We start from the raw sequence: 11527 nt of genomic DNA, 5'->3' as shown, positions 1-11527 counted from the left end.
CGCAGGCTGATCAAAGTGGTCACCTGCCCGCTTACTGACCGCAGCCAACGATGCTACTGGGAAACGTGTCTTTACGATCAGTCTACTGCGGGACGAAAAATATTAAGTAAGAGGAAAATATCGCATTTCATTCCTATACAACTGAGAAGAGGAAAGGGTCAAAACATGGAATCGATCTTCTCCCCAGATGGCGTATTCAAGCGTAGCGATCGCTAATAGTCCCCAGAAGCTTGAAAGAAAGAGACAGGAAGTTAGTTCTACTGACACAATTCCTGATGAGTCTGGGGTATAGATAGCCAGAGGGTGAACCGGTTCTGTTTTTGGTTGGACCTTCATTGTAAGAATAACGGTACTGAGAGAAGATGCTGCTCTTCTGCCACGTGTTTTTATTCCTTTATTTATACTAATGGAACAAAGTAAGTTACTCTTTGAAATTATTATTTTATGTGTCTTTTTATAGAGCATACCACCCACTCAAAAAATTTCCATCGCCCCCTGACAAAACATAAACAATACATTTTTTTTCTCCAAATTTAATTCGTTTATATTTTTGTTAACTAATAAAAATCAAGTATATTTTAATACTGCCTTATTAAAATATACCTTATGACCAATTTATTTATATTGAAAACGTTTTTTATACCAATTTTAATAAAAATAACTCATATGTAAAATTTTTAAGTGTTTGCATAAAAATAAATCCAACATATCAGTTTAACTTAACAGCTGAATTAATTGTTATTTTTCTTCCGTATTATAATAAATGTGAAATAAGTGATGGTGTTTATAAATGTTATTAGATCTGTGTTTTTAGTACAGCTAACACTGAGTGATACATGTTCCGGAATCAAATCAGATAATTGGAAATCAACAATTAGATATCAATAATTAATTTAATTTTAATTATAAAGCAAACATACAAAATTATTAAAAAAAATAACTTTTTTTTACAAAATGAGTTAAAAATTCAGGAATGAAATCTTTAAAAAAAATGCAGTTTGGTTAAGTTAAAGAATAAACCAGCCGCAAGTTCATTCGAACAAAATGATGCTGTTCAACATTATAATTGAGAAAGGGGTATCATTGCTATCGTTAAAAAGAGCATTTTTTTATGACAACAATTTCAATAACATAACTGGCATTATATGTTGAGTTAGACACATAATTAATTTTTTGATACCAAATCAAAAAAATTTATGAATTTTTAACATGTACTCAATACTAATTTCATTTATAGTTTGTTAATTACCCTTTAGAAACCCCTAACACCCCTTAAATACTCAACATTTCGCTAGCACTTCCCTTAAAATCTTTGTCGCACACTGAAGGGTGATAGCGCTCATGTTTGGAGCCTGCGCTATAAAACAATTTATTATTATTTTTTCTTTTTTTTTCCATTAATGTCCTTACAATAATAGCGCTTCAATAGGTATCCTTTTGGATAATCTTGCATTATTTATTGAATCATTTAAATGTAAATTTATATGGATATGAAATGATTCGGATTGACTTTGAAGAATTTCATAAAGAAATTCTGTTGGTTACAAAATTTTCCCTATGATGCAGCTCAATGGACTCGAATTTATTGTAGTTATTTAAATAATGATAGTAAATGTGCCTACATATTTTGTTAAAAATGATGTAATAGACATTTTGAAGGAGTATTTGAAATAAGTCATTTCGCTGTAATGACTGGAGCAATAAATTTATTGCACAGAAATACTAGTTTTCTTCAAAAAAAAAAAAAAAAAAATTACGGAAATTTAAAAAATAAAAATTTGAAAAATTCGTTTATAGGACAAAATTCACTATCAGGGGAATTCATTGCAAAAAATCTAAATATTTCGGTTGTTAATAATAATGTACTATTGCAATTACTAATTCCAACAATACTATGAATTTCATCGATATTGGATAGAGTGAAACATTATTTATAACGGACTTCTTGCTGGATTCGTAGATGGTTCCTTATATGATCAGATAGTATTCATTATCATTTAAATTTCAAATGTCCCATGAAAATAATATCGACAGACGGAAGATAGGATATGAATCGATATAAGAATCAGATTTTGCATCACTTTAGCAGAGAAAAATAAAATAATTTTTGATGCTCTTCTTTATTTATTTAATTAATTTATTTATTTCGTGAAATGATGCGTTTTGATACACATCAAAGAGTTTTTTTCCCTATAAAACAATTCATCTTTTAAATGATAGCAGGAAAATTGATTAAAAATTGAAATCGTAATATATGTGCAAATTCAGAGCATGTTTAAAAATTGTATCAACACCAGACAAACAAATAATTTAGTTGCAGACCATTTGTCACTCACATATCAATCATTGTTACATTGAGTATTCATGAACATGACAAGGGAGATTAACTACCTTACATTATTGGTAGAGACAGTTTTTGACATTTTTTAAAATATCTCATGAAATAATTAGAGATTTAACTAAAGTGGTCATGCGATTTCTCATGCAAGTTTCAGAGACCGGTAATAAATTACGAACGAAAGCAAGTATCTTTAAACACCCTTTGCCATAAAACATAGCAAAAAGCTTGTAACTTGAACCGATTACTTAATTATATAAAAATGTCGTAAACCTAGCCTAAATATTTATGGATTCATGCACAATCTCCATAAATACATATGGATATATAAAAATTTGATCTTTTTGTCTTATGTTTATTTCCTATAATATATAATAATATATATATATTCAATGAAATCAAACGAAATTTTTTAAACAATTTCAAATTAATTACAGAATTATTATTTTAAAATTTAAAAAAAAAATTGATAAAAATTACGCAAGAAATGAACTTTTAAAGTATTCCTTTCAACATGCCGCATGAGCGGATAAAAATTTTAAAATATTCCTCTTTATTTTCAAGATAAGTCAGATTATTAAATACGATTCATTACAAAATTATGAAAACATTCTTTTAAATTTTAAAATAATAATTTTTCTAAAATATTTCCTTAATTTTATTGAACATTTTTAAAGTGATATAATATACCTGAAAAACGAGAAAATTCATTTTTTATAAAAATGTCCGTATTCCCATAAACATTTAAGCTAGGTTTACGAAATTATGTGCAATTCTTGCAAGTAACCAATATGAAAGTTACAAGCTTATTTCCATAATTTCTGGTATAGGGTGCTCAAAAGTACTTGCTTTCGTTCGTAATTTATTGCCCGTTCCTTAAACCATGTAAAGCTTATCGATGAATATGAGTAGTTGTATGGTTAAAAGACCTCTAAAGTCTTAAAATGATCATTTAAGAATTCTTTAAGAAATTTTAAAGAAAACTGAAAGTGCCTCTTCCCTTATTGTAAGTACAGCGGGCAAAAAAGAAATAGAACATCCCGTATGATGATATGATTATCCAGTATAGCTCTAGTTGTAAAATTATGTGAACAAAAATCGCAATAAAATGATGTACCTTTAATCAGTCACTAATCGATTTTTTCTATTAATGATACAAAAATGTCGCTTTTCCTTATCAGGATAATGTGACGGTGTGTCCACTCCGATTTGTTGAAAGATGCAAGGGTGAAACTTTTTCATGTGACTGAAAATATTTGATTGAGTTTCATCGGGAATGTTATTCCGGTTAAATTTATTTCATTTTCGAAATTTTTGAGACACGATTTATATCGTTCTGTGCACCTAAGAAAACATTTTTGATGTTTAAAACCACTCTACGCTTAGCTATTTCAGGTTGTAGAGGAATGTAATTAGATCCATTTAAGAGTGTTGCAAGTAGATCCGTTTAAGGGTGCATATTTAGCGGTGTTAATTTCTGAATGATTTATTTCCTTTAAAACCCACTCACTCCCCCGATCCCCAAATTCATCAAAAGATGATTTAATTTTGACGCAATTTATTTTCTAGTTTAAAGATTCACAATCTAGTGAAATAGTGTTACAACTTCTGAAAAAAGAGGTTCTTCCTCACCGTCTTGTCCAGTTCGGGAAAAACGACTTTTACTATTTAGTGCCACATCTTTACTTAATGTCTGCATTTAAATCTTCTATAAATAACAATAAATTGGTATTTTTAAGACTAAACAGAAGTTGTGACAGAAAACCATCCAAGTCATGAATTGCTACGCTGATCTTCTCCGGTTGACCAACATCAATTTCTTTTCATAGGCGTTTATTATTAGACAGGACTCTTATTAGACGTCAGCAAATAGAGGAAGGAAACACTGTAAAATGAATAGCTTTATTAGAGTTACAATTAATATTAAGAAATCAAAAGATGATTTAATTTTGTCACAATTTATTTTCTCGTTTAAAAATTCACAATCTAGTGAAATAGTATTACAACTTCTGAAAGAATAGGTTCCTCCTCACCGTCTTATCCAGTTCGGAAAAAACGGGCTTTTACTACTAAGTACCACATCTTTACTCAATGTCTGCATTTAAATCTTCTATAAATAACAATAAATCGGTATTTTTTATGACTAAACAGAAGTTGCGACAGAAAACTATCCAGTTCACGTATTGGTCACTGATCTTCTCCCTTTGATCAACATCAATTTCTATTTCTAGACATGACTGTTATTAGACTTCAGCAAATAAGAGGAACGAAGCACTGTAAAGTGAATCACTTTATTAGAGTTATAAAATTAATATGAAGTAATGGAAATTAAATTTATATTATTTATTTTTATTATTTTATCTATTAAAGAAAATTTAAATACAAATTAGTGCATATTTATTTGTTTATCTATGTATTATTTACTTTTGTGATTTTACTTTCTAATAATCTTATTATATATTATACACATAAATAAAAAATAAATAACTAGATGTTTAAAGTTTTTAATGAAAAAGTGGAAAACAATTATAAGCTGAGAGAAAGCTGAAATATATACATTAAAACTGGGATGATATCAAACTTCATTGACATTTTTCGTCAGCTGTCATCGTCGTATGATGGATTCTGGTAATCCATTGACACTATTGGATACTTTCAATGTACGTCAAGATATAGCGATAATCATTGTTTACCTTTAAATCATCAATATCTATTCCACTAACCTTTACCCGCTCAAAATTAGCTCTTACACTTTCGTTAAGAAAGCGTCTACCCCTCAAAAATTTGTAGGTAGCACGGGATCATTAAATAAATCGTTCAATTGCATTCTGCCAGAGAGAAAGAGAAATAAGTGTTACCTTATGAAAGTACACAGTGAGAAGGAGAACAATATAAAAATGAAAAACGCATTTTATTTTTAAATAAAGGCATCATGAAAAATACACATACTAGCAAAATTAAATAAGTTAATGAAAATCTATACACATAAGAGCATTATGAAACGAGATTTAAAAAAATAATGGAATACAAAAAAAATACTAAAAAGGGCACTTCGTAAAGAAAGAAAAAACATTGTTAACTTAAAACATTCTTAAGGAATTTGAAGCTATAAACATTTCTTTGGCATTTTGTAGTAACATAGCTACATCTAATTTTTTTTAAAAAAAGTCTGCATTAATGTCATTTAAAATATTTGCAATTATTTCCACAAAGTTCCGTGACATTTATTCTAAATTGATATCGAGTGTGGCTATATCACCACAACTCGAAATTTTATGTTCATGATTATAATGTCATTATCGTCTGTCACTGTCACTCAGTAAGACATTCGTGTCTCAGCGGATTTTCATAATTAAGCACACACTCAAATGTAGATATCACTTTCTCTACGATGTTGGATTTTAAAAGTTCAATCAGCGATGTGGTCAACACTGTCACTCAGTTAAATTTGAGGAGGAACAGCAGTATTTGGATACTTTTTTACTTCGTTGAGTAACGACTGAAGGAACACATGGTCACCTCAATTTTTCTAGATGAAATTTTCCTTTGAAAATTTCCTTTTTCCCTTAAAAATAAAAGAGGGAGGGAGAGAGTAAAAAAAAAGTAGGGCTAGGTGTATCAGTAGTGTTGAACACTCATCCATGTTAAAAAAGTGGGGTGTAGGAGTCGTGGGGTGAGGTACTCATTTTTCCCCTACTACAGAGTGAGTGAACGTCTTAGTTTCACACAGCAAACGAATTTTTAAACTTTAGGTGTAATAAAAGACCACTTATTTTATTTTTCAAAATCGTTTCAGTTTTTAAAATTTTTTTTATTTTTCTTTTAAAATCGTATATAAACTGTTACTTTGCATCGTGGAAAACGCAAACGACAATATTATAAAGAAAAAGATAATTTATTTGTTTTCATAAAAAAAATCACTATGCCACGCGGATAAGGATTATTCGGCCGAAAAGTTCGAATAATTTGTTTTTTAAAGGCCATGGAAAGTCGATAAATGAAAAGTATTTAAAAAAGAAACAACTAATTGATATTTCGTAGCAAAAAGCAAACGATTTTAAAATCCTGACAGCTGCCTCTTTTAGCGCCACCTTTATTATTATTATTATGTTATTAATAATTTGGGTACTTCTGAAGAATGCCTCAAAAATTTAGAACAGTTGATTTTAACCTCCTAGAATTACTAGTTGCCCGTAAAAGAAATTACAGAAAATCGAAATTTTTTAGCTTGCGTTAAAAATGCTGTTCTATCTCTCTACTTTCTGTTCTATTCACCTATAGGATGAAAAACTTTTCTCTATAAAAGCATTGTTCTAGAATCATTCATTTCCTGCCTTATTTCATATGTTGCTAAGAGGATTATTTCATCAGAAGCTCCAGCATCAATTACTCAAGTAAGTAGAATTATTTATTAACATAAACTTTAATTTAAATAATATGAAGTTTTCTTTAAATGGACATAATTGATTATTAGTTATAATTTTCGACTTTCACTTGCAAGACGTCAGTGGCGATAAAAATTTCTTTTTCAGCATGAAGCGGTACTTTTTTTAAAATATGGCAGCTTTTAGAGAAATAGTGTATTAAACTCTTTGTGCTCCAAATTCGATTACTTCAGCTATCGTTAGTTAAGAAAAATTAGTAGTATTTAACACGTTGAATGCCACGCTAATTTTGCGTGGCTTGCCCGTCTGGCCAAACTGTAAATGACTGCAAACTAAATTGCAAATATTAGACAGATTTTGCTGGTTTTTGTTTAGCATGACATATCTGAAAAAAAGTGGTGAATTATATAAGCCTACGAATTGTTTAGAAATAGTGGTGGATAAAAATCTACTAAATTGAATTTATTAAACCAAGAATCCCAATTAATAACTACCACTTGAAAATATTAATTCGCTGTTCGGAGCAAGTTGGCATCTCTATGTATATAAATAAGACTATTTTTATGTGTTCTATATTGCATTAATTTCTTCAAACCATTTTAGTAACGATAATAATATTAAAAAAATTACAAGTTTACTCGAATTATGTGTTTCTAATAATCTTGGCTTCACCGGTGACCCCTGTGGCGCTACGAACAAACTCAGTGCCGGTCACCGATGACCCCCATGGCATTCAACGTGTTAATAGTTTCTCTAATTCGGTTCAACAATGAGCGAGAAAACATTTGACTAGTGTTATCAGTGTGTTCACTATAATATTAGTGGCATTATTTTCCAAATTCTAATTTTGTCCCTTTAATTTGAACTTGTCATAACCCTTTTTTTCAACTGATTAAAGAGGTAAAATCGTAGCGTCGGAAAATATGACTCCCCCCCCCCAATGACTTTACACAACTTTAGCATTGCTGAAATTTTTTTAAAGATACAATAATTAGCTGTTTTATTTATAAAAGCTGAAATTATAAAATGGATTATATATAATGTATTATCGCGCTCACAAAAGTGATATCTTAACCATTTAAAGTTCCCTTTTTATAAAATAATGGTTATTCGATTCTAGAGTTTACGAATAAATTTTTTTTAATTGCAAGTATTAAGATCAATCAAAATAATTTTGAAATAAAACTTATAACTATAGTTATTTTCATCCAACGATAAATTACTTTAGAAATATCATCTACGTACTAAAGAATAGTACATACAAAAATAAACAAATCTAAAGAAAACGTAATGCGTTATAATCAGGATATAAAATCATCAAATTAAAAAGGACGTAAGAAATTAATTCAAAACGAAAATAAATGGACATTTAAAAAATAATAAATGAATAAATGAAATAAATGAAATGTATTAGAAATAAGAAAACAATTGAGTTTGATGGACAAGAGAAAAATTCAAATAATGTTGATAAGTTAATTTTTGACATCATCTTCCAATTAGCAATTAAACATAATAAGAAAATTTCAATAGCAAAAATACTGTGTTTCTTTTTTATAAGGAAACTGAAACAAGATTTTAAGTCTGAACGATGAGTAGAAATTAGTGGATGGTTGCTAAAATTAAATTTTCGCATATTTGCGATTTTAAGAATTATCAAGGTTTATTAATTTTAGATAAAATATAAAGATGTTATAAGCATTTTGAAACGGCTAGGTTTTGAAGTGCATTAAAACTATGCAGTAATTAATGAAAATAATATTATATAAAATTTAATTATTCTCTTAATATTCAATACATAGAAATTTATTCCGTAATTTTTAGGAGGGAAATAAATATTTTTTTTTGAAAAGGTCTTTTTTCTAGTCAATCTTAAGTTATTATAAATTTTGCACGAGATGAACAAAAGATGAGTAGTAATATTTCTGTAAATATTTAATGTCTTGCATATATTTTTTTAATGCAAATAAACAAAAATCTTGAAATATTTATTAGCTATTATTTCCTGAAAATTTTATTCTTCATTTAAGTTAGTATAACTCAATTTTTTGTAAAAAAATAATAAATAAATAAAAAAGAATATTTGACAAATTTTTCTTCTTAATAATTAAGTTAAGGGTAATTATTAAGTTGTACATAATTTTATAACTTTTTAAAATCTTAGTAAGTCAAAACATAGATTTACAGTCCCTGACCAAATTATTAGACACACTATAATATACTTAATAATCTTAATAATATACTAATACTAAAATCTTAATTATCAGGTGATACTATACAGCTTTATCATTTTTACGCGACTGAAACCGGTTTGCACTTGCTTACGTTCGTATATTAATTCGCTAAATTAGATGACATATAAATATAAATTCAACGATTGGATAAATTAGATGATAGATTATATAAATATAAAATAATTATTATATCAGATATTATAATAGTATATTATAATAATTAGGACTTATTATAATAATTAGGACTTAATATTATTATTTAGCATATATTATGTTAAGGAACCTCTACTTAAGAGATGACCTCTCACAGCTCATCTCATAGTTGTCGACTCAAACACATACCTTCTGAGTTTTCTTATTTCAATAAACTATTTTTAAAACGAAACATATAAAAAACTTGTGATTTTACTTTTTATTCTCATTTAATTTTTTGTAAAAGTAATCTTCCTCCCCCCAAAAAATAGATATTGGTGAAAAACTCAATAAACAACATTTAATCTTTTAGAAATACTATTAAACTAAATAAATGTTATTATTTTTTTCAGTGATTATTTCGCATTTAAAACTCCGATGTTATTTTTATTTCCGCAAAAAATGAGACTGTAGATTTTACTTAATTACAAGGCGTTTTCCACACCGTTTCTGAAAATGTACAGCGATTTAATTTTAAGAAATGTCAATTTCGTTAAAATCCCAATACATTGTAAAAACTGTGGTGTAATATTTCTCTGAATATGATGCTGAAATAAATAATAAAATAACACAAATAATAAATTTTGTTATTTCATTTATAATAGTCGAAAAAATTTTGACTATATAAAATTTTTTGACTAGGCAAAATACGAAATTTGAATGAAATAGTTCCTGAGTAATCAAGTTTTAAAGAAATTGCATATTTCAAATTCGGCTATTCTTAAACACAAAATGGTAGAAAATGAAAAATAGCTATTTTTCCATGAAATTTTCTTTGCGTAAACAAATTTTATAATTGCATGCAAAGATCTTTCGATTTGTTCAAAACATTCTTGAGATATTGTGAAATACACAATAAATATTATTAACATTAAAGAGCCTAAACTCCCCTGACCCAACTGTAGGGACCATATTTCCCAAATTTCAGCTACCCCGCATATTTTGAGGGCCAGGAATCTATCAAAAAGAGGGTATGTTTATGCAGAGAAAGCATGTTTTTGTGTCGAAACCTAAAACATCCTCTGCATTAATTAATTAAATAATTTTTGTTTACCCCCTCTAACCATTAAGATGGAATCCAAATACGAAAATCCGATCATTACATCACGAGTTATTTAAGGTTAATAATTTTTCTTTTATTTACATCGAAACTTAAATCATTCGCTGAATTAACTAGTTCATATTAAACTAGTTTCCGAGGTATGATATTCTTTACAACATTAATTAACAATAACTTAGAAATAAAATAATTTTTGTAATAAAAGAAATGAAAATTTTCACAAATTATTAAAATTCCCAAATTGCAGCTATTAAATTTATGATAATACAATGTCTACTTATGAAATTGAATAAAACTATAATTGTGTTTCATGATTTTTGATTTTATTAAACTACTACATCCAAAAATATTACTTTCAAAACTTATTAATCTCAGGGTTGCCACAGGCGACTAAAATGCACCTATTTGCAACTATTTCTGGCATGAGGCGACTATGGCAACTTTTTTTTTGCCTGAAAAGGCTAAAAGAGCAACCGTTTTCAGGAAAAGGAGACTATTGGGAGACTTTTCTGTACTCCTAGCGATGTTTTTTTTTTAGCATGACTTGAAAATCTGCGGTCCACGATAGTTTCTGAACAAGGTGAACTTTCTTTTTCTTAAAAAATAAAAAATTTTGAAAATTTTGAATTGCAAATTTGAGTCTTCACTTTTTAATTCGTTCAATCTACGCAGATTCCATTGTAAGTCTATTTCGTTTCTCGATTGCCTTTTCAATGGTTATATTTCAATGGCTACGAAATTCCGCATGGTTTAAACAAAAACAAAAAAAAAAAATTTTAAACGATATTACGATGCGTGAATTTCGAATTTGACTAATCACTTTTCACAATATATATATATACATATACATATATATATATACACTATCGGTCAAAAGTTTGCGAAAATTTTGAAATCTGCAAAGAAAAGGTCTAAATTCAAATGTTCATACAACTGCGAAAAATCATTCAAATGACATGAAAACTTGATATGTTCTAAAGTGAACCCTCTATTGTTAGTTACATATGATCAAATTGCAATACTTTGTTTTTTGCGAACTGAATCCAGCTTTTCATCACGAGTTGTTTCTATGGTGAAAAAAGTTGCTAAGTTTGAACACTTGCCAAACTTGCAAAAAATATTTTTTGTACTTTCTGTTAATAGAAAATAGTTATTTGAACAGTTCTATGCAAGCCCTCAAAATTTCAAATCGATTCGATTTTTTTTTTGACGAAGTTATAGAATTTTGAAAAACATGTGTACTTCTCTCGATTTTTGAGCATTCCACATATGCAGTCTTCTGGTCTATACATCTTCTATCAAAGAACTTTTTAATTTTTAT

The 11527-nt window shown here is 28.2% G+C and overlaps 1 protein-coding gene across 2 annotated transcripts in view; it reads left to right on the top strand.

Annotated features, from left to right (window-relative positions):
• The first annotated feature begins 262 nt into the window (after positions 1-262).
• LOC107449498 (uncharacterized) overlaps positions 263-11527 on the top strand; it is a 53175-nt gene continuing 41910 nt past the window's right edge. Inside the window, exons 1-2 of one of the 2 annotated variants that reach the window (XM_087156085.1) lie at positions 263-416; positions 6620-6732. The gene's annotated coding sequence lies outside the window, so the exon portion shown is untranslated. The remainder of the gene's footprint in view (positions 417-6619; positions 6733-11527) is intronic. The other variant, XM_087156086.1, reaches the window with a different exon arrangement.

Source organism: Parasteatoda tepidariorum, chromosome 12 (assembly GCF_982258835.1).
Source record: "Parasteatoda tepidariorum strain Cologne lab strain chromosome 12, Ptep-v5.0, whole genome shotgun sequence".
NCBI classification, from domain to species: Eukaryota; Metazoa; Arthropoda; class Arachnida; order Araneae; family Theridiidae; genus Parasteatoda; species Parasteatoda tepidariorum.
This window is presented reverse-complemented; position numbering and strand designations above follow the sequence as displayed.